The sequence below is a fragment of the Salmo salar genome, chromosome 27 (assembly GCF_965601325.2).
Source record: "Salmo salar chromosome 27, fSalSal1, whole genome shotgun sequence".
Classification (NCBI taxonomy): domain Eukaryota; kingdom Metazoa; phylum Chordata; class Actinopteri; order Salmoniformes; family Salmonidae; genus Salmo; species Salmo salar.
Window position 1 is genome coordinate 15034706 of NC_138317.1, and position 15818 is coordinate 15050523.

The window sequence follows — 15818 nt, forward strand, 5'->3', positions numbered from 1 at the left end:
CAGGAACACATAAATCAAACACCCCTCTACAACACACACAAAACCCCCACCATACAAAACAAACATCCCTCTGCCACATCCTGACCAAAATACTAAACAACTACTCTCTCTGCTGGTCAGGACGTGACAGGTGTAATTAAACATGTTACCGGAGAATGATCCGATATCACTATATAATGAATTCTTTTAATCCAGTAAATTGTTTAGTGTATTTTTGGAAATAAGGATGTCGTCAATTCTTGAATAGCTTTTCTTACTTTCAGAAAAAAAGGAATAGTCCTTTGTAGTTGGGGATAATAACATCTCCAGGTGTCCGGTAAATCATTTGTAGAGATGAACATTTTCAGCCTCTTTGGAGGCTCCCTAAATTTGTGAATAAAAACTGTGGATACATACATTGCACATACATTGTACATACATTTAATGAAAGACTGCCACTTTTAAGAAAGAAATACAATTACATTGCAGTATAATTAAGTCTTTTTTTTCTCTCTCTCCGAAACCAAATCCATCCCTCTCCACCACCCCTCCCTGTTCTCTCCCTTTTACCCCCCCCCTTGTCACCACCTCCCCTCCTTGTACTCCCATAACCACCCAGACCAAGTTATCCCAACCTCCATCCTTTCCCCTCTCCCTTCTTTTCAAACATATTTACACTCCTCTATACTACTACTTAATCATCCATTCTCCTTTATTCACACAGAGCATACACCCAAAGCCTCCACACACCCATTCTCTACCGCCCTCCTACACATATTAATATGCACAGACACATACCCACGCATACACCCACTCACACCCTCTTGCACACACACACACACACACACACACACACACACACACACACACACACACACACACACACACACACACACACACACACACACACACACACACACACACACACACACACACACACACACGCGCGCATAGAATAATTATTGACAATTGTTGACTTACGTGCTAATTTCCTCTTTTATATTGTCTTTTCAATGTCCATGTATCTCATTGGCTTTGGCTAATTCTATCGTTACTTCTTAGAGAACAACAGGTTCTTGGGGACAATAGAGTCTTGACTGTATTGGGGGTAGGGTGAAGTACTATTGTCTCAATATACGATAAACTGGTCTTGGGCGTCACTGTTTGTAGCCTAGTGTGCTTATCTGTTTTTCCACTTCTGCCTCTCTGCTGGGTACTGGGCTCTCTTTCAACTGGAAAGGTTTTCTGCAGCCTGTTTAGGGCTTCATCGGCTCTTGTGAACTCCACTCCATTCTCTGTGTTCCCTTCCATACCAACAGTATTGCTTGGAATCAGAGTTGGTTTGAGTCTCAGCGTCGCTTTACTCACAGATTGGTTTGCTGTTGTGTATAACTAACCTGCTCACTGTCTCCTGGTTGCTTGGGGATATATTGCTCTATCGATTTTAATGGTGGCTCAATCTAAACTATGTTGTCTGGCTTCTGCATATTTTGATGGTACAAAACGGAGCTACCTTCCATGCGTCCTATCAGTAATTTCATGGGGCCACTAGTTCCTCTATGACATCATAGAGTAATTAACGCAATTCATAGGTTACACTTCCGTACCTCGGTTGCGTCATGCCATTGTTATGAATGTTCTCATGCCGATGGCGCCAGAGTGGTGCCCAAAAGTCATGATAAGCCCAGTCATTCTGGACTGTTTGGTCTAATTGACACTATAGTGGCCTGGAAATACGATGACATTGCTAAAGTAGGCAAATATTTAGGTGGAAACATCTTTGCCATCAGTACCATGTTTATTTTCATTTAGACAGATGGCAATGTTTGTCAGAAATAGCTAGCAATGCTAACGCTAGCTAAAATCCAGTTGTCTTCTGTCAATCTTAGCTAGCTAGCTAGCTAACGTTATACTGAAATCAAAGTCAATATGGCGACATCAAAATGATGATGAAAGGTTTTCCTACTAATTATTTGCCTCCTTTTGTAATGTCATTGTAGTTCCAATAATGTACTTTTGATGAAATATTAATCAGCGCTCATTGACAAATGCATTTAGTAGAATGCCCATCAGTCCAAAGCAAATGTTCGAAACAATACTGTGATGAAACGTGCAAACCATGAATAAGTTGTTAACGTCATAATTTGTTCTGTTTCAAATGGAAACGATTGCCCTTCCCAGCTGGGGGTCAAGAGTACACCTCCATCTCTCAATATTAGCCACCATTTAATTAGATATTTGAGTAATATAAAGTAAAAGTGTACTATACCAATACAAGGGCTGTGCTCTGCCAGTAAGCTTTGATAAGAGCATCAGGTTCTGCCAGTTAGGGAGATTGTCAGTCTGTCCCAGCTGGAAAAGCTGTGAGGCTGCTGGTTTTCTTTGTTGGCCACGAGGCATTTTGCTTGTTTTTGGAGTCTTTAGATTGGGCTTGCCTTTGGTAGTTTTCCTTTTTGTTCATAATTATGCTTCATCACCATCTGAACAACTAATAACCTGCCTGGACTGGCCGGCCAAGAGGTCAAGAAGGAGCTAAGATAAGGTGGCTGTCTCCTGGGTACATGCATCCAACACGGTCCTCAAATGCTGATTTATCACATAAATGCACACACTCATTTAGGTTACAGGACCCTTTAGCTAGGCCTAAGACCCTTAGACATAGCGAGTGCAGCAAAATCAGTAGGCTAGTTATTGATTTCAGAACACTAGCAAGAAACTTTGTAAAGTTGCCTAAGCATTGTGGTAAGTTATGTACTTTTTTCTCTAGGCTAGCTAACATTTCCCCCTTTCAACATTGTTTTTAAAACTGGTTAATCACCATTGCTGCTGTGCAACAAGACAGGCATGACTTTGATTGATGGACCACGTCAAATCTGCTTCCTAGCTAATGACAGATCATGTCAATTTGCCCAGCTAGCTAATAAGCTAACTTTCAGTGGATAAAACTATTTAGTTATCTCTTAATATTGTATGATTTGCTTGCCAGTGATGATATCAGTAGTCAGACAGACAAGTTTACCAGAACGAGCTTAGACTCAAAATATACTTGTCAATGTCAATCTCTTTCCAAAAGCCTTATCTCTGATGAAGCAAACATATCTGAAATGACATGAATACCTAACATGAAAAGCATGCAGTTACTTACTGAGGATAGAGCAAAATGTGCACAATTTCTTTGCATGGAAAAATCTGAAATTAGTAGTTCTGGCTGTGCTTTTCAAGAGGTGATGATTTTAACATTTGTCTCCCTGGAGCTGGGGGTCTCCCTGCCCCATAGCAGGTAAATTTAACTTTCTGCACCATATTGTGACGTTTATTGATGACAACCTATTGTGACCCATTTCAAAGGGTGAATTCTCACTAGGTTTCTTTTTGTGTCCATTTTGTGTCAGTCATCTGTAACAAAAAGTGAAAGCTATTAACATGCTCATACTATCAAACTAGATTTTCTGTGTGTCTACAGTAATGGTTCCCTCTAGCATTTTGGACAGTTTGTTTGTGTAAGTATAATGTAAGTATGTTGTATGTCTCTTGTCACTTTCAAACAGGCCCCGCTCAATCTGTAATTTTTCGCAAACGACCCATCACCAGAGTGTCAGCTATTGACAGAGTGCAAGGTCAGCGTACTGTACACATTTCCAACATACTCCTGCACATGAAAAAGTTACATCCAGCTAGTTTTCTGAACGAGTAATTCAGAAACTTCCAATTAGGTCTCTTTTTTAACTCATAACAATTAAGTCAAATACAGTTGATGTCGAAAGTTTACATACACTTAGGTTGGAGTCCACACCACACATTTCTTGTTAACAAACTACAGTTTTGGCAAGTCGGTTAGGACATCTACTTCGTGCATGACACAAGTAATTTTTCCAACAATTGTTCACAGACAGATTATTTCACTTATAATTCAGTATATCACAATTGCAGTGGGTCAAAAGTTTACATACACTAAGTAGACCCTGCCTTTAAACAGCTTGGAAAATTCCAGAAAATGATGTCATGCTTTAGAAGCTTCTGATAGGCTAATTGACATAATTTGAGTCAATTGGAGTTGTACCTGTGGATGTATTTCAAGGCCTACCTTCAAACTCAGTGCCTGTTTGCTTGACATCATGGGAAAATGAAAAGAAATCAGCCAAGACTTCAGAAAAAAGATTGTAGACCTCCACAAGTCTGGTTCATCCTTGGGAGCAATTTCCAAACGACTGAAGGTACCACGTTCATCTGTACAAACAATAGTACGCAAGTATAAACACCATGGGACCACACAGCCGTCATACCACTCAGGAAGGAGACGCATTCTGTCTCTTAGAGATGAAAGTACTTTGGTGCAAAAAGTGCAAATCAATCCCAGAACAACAACAAAGGACCTTGTGAAGATGCTGGAGGAAACAGGTACAAAAGTATCTATATCCACAGTAAAACGAGTCCTATATCGCCATAACCTGAAATGCCGCTCAACAAGGAAGAAGCCACTGCTTCAAAATCGCCATAAAAAAACAGACTATGGTTTGCAACTGCACATGGGTACAAAGATTGTACTTTTTGGAGAAATGTCCTCTGGTCTGATGAAAGAAAAAATAGAACTGTTTGGCCATAATGACCATCGTTATGTTTGGAGGAAAAAGGGGGACGCTTGCAAGCCGAAGAACACCATCCCAACCGTGAAGCACGGGGGTGGCAGCATCATGTTGTGGGGGTGCTTTGTTGCAGGAGGGACTGGTGCACTTCACAAAATAGATGCCATCATGAGGGAGGAAAATTATGTGGATATATTCCAGCAACATCTCAAGACATCAGTCAGGAAGTTAAAGCTTGGTCGCAAATGGGTCTTCCAAATGGACAATGACCCCAAGCATACTTCCAAAGTTGTGGCAAAATGGCTTAAGGACAACAAAGTCAAGGTATTGGAGTGGCCATCACAAAGCCCTGACCTCAATCCTATAGAAAATTGTGGGAAGAACTGAAAAAGTGTGTGCGAGCATGGAGGCCTATAAACCTGACTCAGTTACATCAGCTCTGTCAGGAGGAAGGGGCCAAAATTCACCCAACTTATTGTGGGAAGCTTGTGGAAGGCTACCTGAAACGTTTGACCCAAGTTAAACAATTTAAAGGCAATGCTACCAAATACTAATTGAGTGTATGTAAACTTCTGATCCACTGGGAATGTGATGAAAGAAATAAAAGATTAAGTAAATCATTCTCTGTACTATTATTTTGACATTTCACATTCTTAAAATAAAGTGGTGATCCTAACTGACCTAAGACAGGGAATTTTTACTAGGATTAAACGTCAGGAATTGTGAAAAACTGAGTTTAAATGTATTTGGCTAAGGTGTAAGTAAACTTCCGACTTCAACTATATAACATCCCATTACTTAAATACACATCCAATTCTAGTTTTTCTCGTATTGGTGTTGTGTGGCACTTTGTGAAAAAATTGATTTGTTGGCTCTCCAAAATGTGGCTTGTGTGTGTATAAATAACAGAAGTGCCTCGCCTATCAGTGATGTGTGTGTGAGCGGTGTGAGCGGTATGTGTGTGTATGAGTGTGTGTGGGGGGTGAAACGTGTGGATTTTTCCAACGCAGTGCTGTCTCGTTCCCCTCGTTCCTGGTGACAGGTCTGATCAGAAAGTGATGACAGCCTATGATTGTCAAACAGCCTGTCGCTGAGTGGCAGATTGGCTTTGGCATACGCTAACACTCTCCCTCACTCCCCCCTCCCTTTGCCCCCTTCCCCCTGTTTTTGTCACATCTCTGTTTCCTGGCAGTCGGGGTTGGCTTAACTTGCAATGAAAGTTATAAAAAAACAACAGACGCAGGCAGTGAGCATACCACCAGGGGAACTCAATCTCGGTGTGTTGTTGTGCTAGGGGAGTCATATTCAATGTCGCACGTCAAGGTTCCCAGTGTTAGGTGAAACGAAAGCCATCGAAGATAGTGACAATGTGGGAGTCGCAGCTCCGGCTGAAGAAAGAGAGCCGGGTTTAGCGAGTGCCTTGCTCAACTCAAAATAAGGCCTACACCCATCACACTCAATGACTGGACAGGCAGGATACTTCCAGTACATTCTGATAGTCAGTAAAGAGTGTCAAACAGAGTCCTGGATTATGCACTTCCAGAGACGTCCACTGTAAAAAAAAAAAATACTGTATAGATATTATATATTAAAATAAATATTTAAATATTATAAGAAATGACAATTCTTAAGTGAATAATAACTTTGCCATCCCTCATTTCATTATTTACTGTACCTCCCTACAGCAAACAATCCTGTGTATTAGAACTCAGGATTAGACACAGATGCAGACAGCTAGAATCACAGATGTTTATTAACCAAACAGGGGGCAGGCAAAATACAGGTCAAGGGCAGGCAGAGGTCCGTAATTCAGGGCAGTCAGGCAGGTACAGAACGGCAGGCAGGCTGGGGTCAGGGCAGGCAGAATAGTCCGAACCGGGGAAACATAAACTTGAGAAAACAGGAAGATGGGAAAGCACGCTGGTAAGACCTGACAAGACAAGACGAACTGGCAACAGATGAACAGAGCACACGGGTATACATGCACAGGGGATAGTGGGGAAGATGGGCGACGCCTGGAGGGGGGTGGAGACAAGCACAAATACAGGTGAAACCGATCAGGATGTGACATTGTGTGCAGTATGTAAATAACAATATATGGTTTAAATCTACTATACTATCACAGAGGGCTCAACTTAGTAAAAATGAGCTAGTCTTTGCTTTATGTAGAACTGGCCTTTGCATTGCTTCTAGTTATAACCAGGACACAGTGGCTTCACCATCCAACCAGCTACAAGGAGAAGGATGAATATATTAGAATGTATCCTTCAGAAGGACTTAACTTCTCTAGGGTAGGGGGCAGTATTTTGACCTCCGGATGAAAGGCGTGCCCGTAGTAAACTGCCTGCTACTCAGGCTCAGAAGGTAGGATATGCATATTATTAGTAGATTTGGATAGAAAACACTCTGACATTTCTAAAACTGTTTGAATGATGTCTGTGAGAATAACAGAACTCATATGGCAGGCAAAAACCTGAGAAAAATCCAACCAGGAAGTGTGGAAATCTGAGGTTTGTAGTTTTTCAATACACTATACAGTGACTTAGGGTTCATTTTGCACTTCCTAAGGCTTCCACTAGATGTCAACAGTCTTTAGAACGTTGTTCCATGCTTCTACTGTGAATAGGGAGAGAACAAGAGCTCCTGGAAGTAGATGAGTGAGAAAATGACATGAGCTCAGAGGCGTGCGCTCACGTGAGAGTTAGCTGTGTTCCTTTTCTTTTTTGAAGACATTGGAATTGTCCGGTTGGAATATTACTGAAGATTTATGATAAAAACATCCTAAAGATTGATGCTATACATCGTTTGACATGTTTCTACGAACGTAAATCGTCGTGACATTTTGCGCGCGCTTCCTGCATTTGGAGTAGTGGACTAAACACACGAACAAAAAGGAGGTATTTGGACATAAATGATGGACTTTATCGAACAAAACAAACATTTATTGTGGAACTGGGAATCCTGGGAGTGCATTCTGATGAAGATCATCAAAGGTAAGTGAATATTTATAATGTAATTTTTGTCATTTCTGTTGACTCCAAAATGGCAGGTATCTGTATGGCTTGTTTTGATATCTGAGCGCAGATTATTGCAAAATTTCCTAAAGCTTTTTTGAAATCTGACACAGCGGTTGCATTAAGGAGAAGTGTATCTATAATTCTTTTAATAACTGTTGAATATTTTATCAACGTTTATGATGAGTATTTCTGTAAATTGATGTGCTCATTCACCGGAAGTTTTGGGAGGCAAAACATTTCTGAACATTACACATCAATGTAAAATGGGGTTTTTGGATATAAATATGAACTTTATCGAGCAAAACATACATGTATTGTGTAACATGAAGTTCTATGAAGGCCATCTGATGAAGATCAAAGGTTAGTGATTAATTTTAGCTGTATTTCTGGTTTTTGTGACGCCTCTCCTTGCTTGGAAAATGGCTGTGTGGTTTTTCTTGTCTCGGCGCTGTCCTAACATAATCTAATGTTTTGCTTTCGCCGTAAAGCCTTTTTGAAATTGGACAATGTGGTTGGATTAACGAGAAGTGTATCTTTAAAATGGGATATAATAGTTGTATGTTTGAGAAATTTGAATTATGAGATTTTTGTTGTTTTGAATTTGCCGCCCTGCTATTTCACTGGCTGTTGAACAGTGTATCCCGCGGGTGGGACGCTACCCAGAGAGGTAGCCCCACCCCTAACCCTAACACTGACGATAGGAGAATCTCAATCGGTTTTGCTCGACTTCTCACACCCTCTCTTCTGTCCTCTCCTTGCCTCTTTTTGAAAAAGGTCAAAGGTAATCGAGGAGAGGTGGTGGGGAGAGGAAATGTAGAAACAATTGCGCTTGTATGAAATGAAACTCTCCTTCTCCACTCACCAAACAAATTACATTTACAGAAGAATCCCAAAATAAATGTGTAAAGTGGTAAAATAAAATGTAGCTGGTTGTGCCAGGCATTTTATAGATAGAAGACAAGTAAAATATAGTTTTTAAATTAGTGGATGCTTTTTTCCTCCGAGAAAACAACAGCTGATTTAAATAGGGTGTGGTGGATTTCAAAACGCTTCCGTGATAGGGAGCCGATAGAATACCGATGAGGTTCCTCGGTGGGGAGGAGGCTATCGAGGAGAAGAGGACATTCACCTATTAACGAATTGACACTCTCCTCGACCACTCGAACACTTATCAGTTTCCGGGTCACGCAGTAGAGGAGGACGGAGGACTGAAGGAGAGGACAGATTTTTGCCCGGTTGAGAATCTCAGCATCTACGGGACTGAGCCATGCCCACCACCCCTCTGATTGGTCCTCTGGTCAACTGGGACTCTATGGATGCATCTCTATAGTCAGAAGGGGTTTACTCTACTCATCTCCTTTCCTTATCTCCTGTTCTTGATCTTCACCGATCTGAAAACAGAAAGATTTGTTGTCTGCTCTTTCATTTCAGTACAGATAAAAAAGCACAATTAATAGAATTAAAAGACTTAAATATTTGTTATAAAGCACTTCGAAACTAGGACTTAAAATCAGCTGATGCTCCCCTGGCTATTTACAGGGGAGCGTCCCTGATTTGATTAATCCATTCTGCTGTAATAATATTCAAGCTCACAAAAACATGATCACCTGGGAATCTGTTTGAAATAAAAAAAAAGGTATGTGTGACAAAGTATTCTCAAAGTGTGACAAGCTATAGGCCTCTGTCCCTCGCAAACTTTGTTGAAGTCAGCTCTGCTGCTTCAGTCGCAAGATCTGGGACACGGCAAACTCTCGGTGGAGATGTTAGGTAAGATGAAAGTGACAAGCCAGCATCCATCTTCAACTTGTCTATTTATATTTATATTCATATTCATGAGCTATTGGACCATCGCGCCACCATGCATTTAGCGTTATTGTTAAAGGTGAACTTCAGCCTCCCTCCTGGCAGCTGACAGAGAACAATGACTCTAGCTGAGTGACAAAATACCGGCAGGCCTGCGCGCTAAATCATCCACCCTGACTTGGGTGCCGCAGAAGCAGAGGAATCTCATCTGGGGGACTTGTAAATATGACTCTCTCCTTCACTTTGGCATTAAGTGGATTGTTTGTTCCCTTATTAATACATCTCTTTAAGATATATACTGTATGTATAGTAGTTACTGTAGAACTGTAGGCTGAGTTCCGAGGATATGTCCGTTAATTTATGGCCTTCCCGTTTTAACTGAGCATGTGACTCCTGCAAACTTTTATCATTGTGTCAATGTAGAGAGGTCCACGGGCTCGTGTTGGAACTTTTGGCACGAGGGGGGGAAATGCACTCTTCATAAGCAGGGGAAGGCCGTTAACCTTTAAGCGAATGGATAATTCTAAACAGCACTGTAAAATTAATAGACTCTAAACATCAGCGTCCAAAGCAAGCAGCCTTGTCCACCACTCCATAATCCGTACAGCCGTATATCAGTGGCTCAACGCGTCCATTCATGACAGTTATGGGACATATGCTCTTAAAAAATAAACCATGACAGGACAAAGTGTTTATAGTCGTCTCTTCACACAACATCATATGCTACAGAGTGAGCTGTGAATGATTGCCCCATCTCTTAAAGTAAGCTATTACATTGTGTACTGTGCGTCAATGAGAAGAGGTGAGTCAGGCACAGTAAGTTACAGTTCGTTTAACTAAACCACTAACATTTTCCATAATATGGGAAAAGCACAATAATGAGGAAGTTGCTCTTACCTTCTTTTCGGTTCAAAGGTCACCCCCTGAATTGTAATGGTGATCTTAGTTCTCATCAAAGGTAACAAGCGGAGTGTATGATGAGGTCATAACGAAGCCTCTCCAGTGCCCACAAAATACCCCTTCCCCCTCTAGAGTCTTGTTACTACATCAGATAGAGGGGAGCCAGCCATGTACGTGACCCCAGATATACATTATGCATAGATAGACTGATGGATGAGGATGGAGAAGAAACAGTGTGCCTTCAAAGGGACATGGCGTCAGGGATGTCAATGATGTCGGCAGCACCAGCGGCAGGGATACATATCAACATTGCTCCATCAATTTCAAATCAATGGGACATGTTTGTACATACTGTGAGTGCATCTGGTAGGATGCAAGTGAGGTTCAGCCTGGTTCTCAGTATGGTTGTATGACAATGTATCACTATTTTAGTTAACTTTTGCAGACAATTGCTGTTCCGATAGGGAAACATACTGTAAATTTGATCAGTCAAAGTTATTGTTGACTCTTAAGGACACTGCAGTTATGGAAAGTGTGTATGACTACCTATCTGGGTTTGTATACGAACATCCATTGAAGAAGGAAGATCTGTCCGCCATCTCCTCCCATCATCCCTTCTGGAGTCCCTTCCCCGCGAGATTTCACCTGACAGCACCGCTGTACATAGAAACGCCTTCACCTCTCAACATTATGCGGATGCATCGTCCGTGGTTCGAGTGAGCCTCGTTCGACAAGTGTCAGCAGCTTGCAGGTTTTCGGCTAATGATGCCGCACTGGCTAGCCCGCTGCCCCTCCGTAGGCTCCCGCAACCAAGATACGTCCATCTCACTGATTAAAAACAAAACCAACCCCCCACAAAAAAAGCAGGAGGGAACATGAACCACTGTCAAGTCAGACCTGATGAGGACACAAGATCTGTGTCACCTGAATTTACAGGCATAATTATGACAGCCGAGTTGTGATCGCCCGTCTGGGACGTGTCACTTTTTGGAGTTTGTGCTTATTCTCATGCAAATTATGTCAGGAATCAGGATTGGACAGAATGTGAATGAAACTCTAGACGTTACGGGACCCACCACAATGTCCAAGGCTTATATACCAACCATGTGACAGCAGTTTCTCTTGTACCTTGGGGGGTTGGAAAACACATAGACATTCAAATCGGGCAACCTGTGCCAGGAATAGTCCCACATAACAAGGGAATGTCGACAGAACAATGTTATGAACCTCAGACTACGAGATAGTACGAGCCATCTCTTTTCCTCAGGCCCTAAAGGCTAAATCTACATTTTCTATACACAAATGGGGAAAGAGCTATCTCTGTTATTACTGATGTACACAGGCAACTTTTTTCCTCCTCTTATCAATTTAAGATTTGATTGCTAGAGGAATCCCACCGCAGCAGTAGTAGCTTTTGTTGCCCGTGGAGGCCCTATGCAATTACAGACTGAGGAAATATTATTCAGCCCGGGTGCAATTCAATCATTTAGTCTCGAATGCATGGAAATATATACCAATCTAACCACAATGCATGTGGACTGAGGGAAGAATACATAAATTAAACATAACAAATGTATTTCTTCTCATTGTTTGTACATGAGATGGTATATCCCGTCAGTCAGAAATAATAATGGCTTATTCAGTCACTTCTAGGTAAACTAAGACAAAATAAAGGTAAAATAAAAAGTAAAGCTACTCAACGATGAAGAGGTATGCTTTCAGTTGCTTCCAACAGTGACTGATGCCAAAGCAAAGATGCCGTCGTCTGTCATCACCGCACACCTGCGGGTCCTCATAGAGGACGGGCATCATCAAGAAAAGCGTCTGATAGATTTCGAAAACACGGTTTGGCAGCAATCATTATTCTCCAAAGAGATTATTTTGTCACATCTCCATTCTTCATGAGCGTTAGACTCACCCTGATGAATAGCGGCTGCGCTCTATCTCCGAACACGGCTTACTTTTGACAGGGACACAACACTTTACAAGATGGCTCTCGAGTGACTGGGACGATTTCAGCAGGGAAAGATGTGTCAACTAGCATTGGAATTAACTCTCTGTCCGACATGAAGGGTCTTTTTGAGTTTTGAGTCTTCATTTTCTATCTTCAGGCCTGGAGGCCAGAAAATGGCAATGGATAGATCAGCCATATTCAACAGCGGTTCAAATCCGAACCCAGAACAGGGTCATTAGAGCCCGCCGGTTCCGACAAAAAAAAAAGGATAGAAAGATGGTGGTTTGTTACTATGGCAATAAATTACAATATCTGTCATAATCGTCGTAATGGACAGACCAAGGCGCAGCGGGTAAAGTGCTCATACTTAATTTATTCGATGAAAACACTTAATCAAAATAAACAAACGACGAAAACCAGTTCCATAAGGCATCCAGGCTATACAGAAAATAACCACCCACAAAACACAAGTGAAACAAACCTCAACTAAATATGGCCTCCAATTAGAGACAACGACAACCAGTTTCCTCTAATTGGAGGTCCTACCAAAAACCCAACATAGAAATAGAAAACTAGATTTAAACATAGAAATAGAAAACATAGAACCTAAACCAAAAACACCAAAACACCCCCTGCTACGCCCTGACCAAACTACAATGACAAATAACCCCTTTTACTGGTCATGACGTGACAATATCCATCCGGACCTTTGCCACCTAGGAAATGTGTGTGACTGGGCCATCTCAAATAGTAGTTGAGTACCCCTGGGATAGATGATGGAAGTAGAAAGAAGTTAGCAACTAATCGTCTAGAATATGATAGGATCATAGCAACGATGCGGAGTGCATGATGGTGTACGTTTTAGGACATCCGTACTCACTATGACACAAGTCCCTACTGAGATATAGGTGAGTACATGTTGTTTAACACTGTGGTAAGTCTTGCAGGTGATGAGTGGAAGGAGAGCACGGAAATATAAGATGAGTGACATGGGGTTGTTGATATTATTTACACAGTTTCCTTTTGTATTCATTTTGTAAGGAGGAAATGAATGTACAACGATATGTCTGCCACAAGTCTCAATCCTTTACATTCCCTGTCCAATTGTCTGGCCACCAATACATCATGGAAACGTGATATTTAAATAAAAAAAGTCTAATTCATTTGCAGTACACTGCAGTGCTCGGACTCGAGATTTTTCATTTTGATTATTATAAGTCGTAAAAACAAATAGAATTCATGATGCCTTCTGCTGTAAACACCCTTTTTTTTAACATCATATTTATGCTGTGGCCTTGTAGGGTAATGTTGATGACATCTAGCCAATTTATTTATCTGTTTGTTTTACAGCAACAACAACAAAAATGGAATCGCAAGAGAACAAACAAAACATTGTCTGACTGACAGTCATATTGATGGGCTGCGTTTGTGTGATGACAGCTCTTCCACAAGACGAGCAAAGGACATCTAGGAAAACCTCTATTCATATTTCCTGTGGTTGAAAGCAATGCTGGTGCATGTGTAAACATCAGGATAGTTTCATTGTTAATTCTGTGATTTTGCTTTTCTATCATGTGTGTGTGATCTCAGGAGGTTGGTGGCACCTTAATTGGGGAGGACGGGCTCGTGGTAATGACTGGAGCGGAATTAATGGAATGGTATCAAATACATCAAACACATGGTTTCCAGGTGTTTGATGTCATTCCATTTGCTCCATTCCAGCCATTATAATGAGCCATCCGCCCCTAGCCATCCGCCCCTATAATGAGCCATCCGCCCCAGACCATGGGTTTAATGGCCTTGAGCGTTTGTTAGAGCCTGCCTGGTCCTGTGGTCCACGTATCAAGTTCCCCTTATACATGAAGTTGCTGGTTGAGTGGTATAGTCCAGGGTTTCCCAAACATGGTTTGGTCATTTCAGAATTTCTCCAATATGTTTGTTCCATTTAAGAATATTTCTACCTGTTTGTACCAACTGAACAAACCCCCAGATGTTAGTTTTCCAAAGCAGGGTTTACCCCAATGTTTATGTCTCATGTTGCCTCACAACTTTTCTTCTGTGACTTAAATCCCTTAGTATGTGTTTGTTTTCTTTTATGACTTCCACGTACTGAACACAAGCTGCTAGGCACCTCGGTTCCTTATTGTTTTGTATAAAGCGCCTCAGGCGAATGTACAAGAGATGTGTGGGGTGGCAGTACTGTGTGTCATCTTAAATACCGTCCGGAAGAAACCTGCCATGCCCCCTTTATCAAGTCCCCAGGTGGCTCAGAAAAATTGGAGGCTTAATTTTATAATACACCTGAAACTGTTAAGTCCCTCACAAATCCTGATTTTAATGACAATACCCCTTATTCTCTGTATTTCGGTGAGAGAAGTGACTAAGCCTGCTGTATATTCCTATTTCCTCTGGTAACTTAAATTTGAAGCTATTCCTTCTAGGATTAAATGTGCTGAGCGTCAGGTCTTTGAGTTCTGATTTTCCCAAGTAGTCAGATGTTATTGACAAAGAAACTCATCTCTTACTGTAATATACAATGTGTATGTTACCAGTTCCATCTAACTCAATCATTGGATTGGGCAGAGGATATTAGACATTGCAATCATCAAAATAACAAGTTTATTTCTCCACCAGTCAGACTGTGGTAAATCTGATACTATTTAACCACTGATTTGCCGCATATGACGTACATAACACTTGTGACTATGTTATGACATCTGTCATTACCAATCCATGACATTCAACAGAGATTCGTAATATTATTCGATTGGCTGATGTGTACGGTTTTGGACAACTGTATTTGTCCGTTCAAGTAAAAGAGCGTTTGAGATGATCGTGCACTCAATGCATATTTGCTCTCATACCCATTATTGTTATTTTTTTCTGTGGCCCCGTGTCCATGGCCCGTAATTGAGTTGAAAGGAGTAAACGTTGGTTTCCCGAAAGGAAACTGACATTTACCAAATAAGCGGGAGGCCCACGAATCCCCCCGGAATCCGTTTGGGGATCGCACGAGGCAAAGCCATGCAAATCTGCTTAAACTGTGCCTATCTCCGAATGTTGCTGTCTGCTCCACAGGTAGCTGCATTATGGCGTTACTTACGATTACAGTGATTTACATAGTCTAAGTACTAGGACCATGCTAAGATCCTTAACAAAAGGGGGAGGCTATCACCAGAACCAGCAAAGTGCTATCTGCTATGAGAAGATAGAGAAGATTAGCCCTTTCCTGCAGTCAATGACCAAAAGCGCCCTCTTTGGCCTCATTAGGAAAATCTGGTGTTTCTATATATTTCAGTCTTCTGTGATGTATATAAAGTGTATTACTGGTATGCAAACTCAAATTGTTATACATTTCAACTCTATATCTGACATGGTACAGGTGTCTTCTTTCTTTAACCCTCTTAAAGGTAAAAAATGACCCGCCACTATGTTTAACAGCAGAGAAAAACCCCTAAATGATATTTTTTCAACTTGAAATTTGATGACTTTTCCTAGAGTGACCCCAACATTAGAAAATAAGAAACAGTGCCTTTGTTCATATTTCCATGAAAGCTGTACACAACCAGGGTACAAAGATTG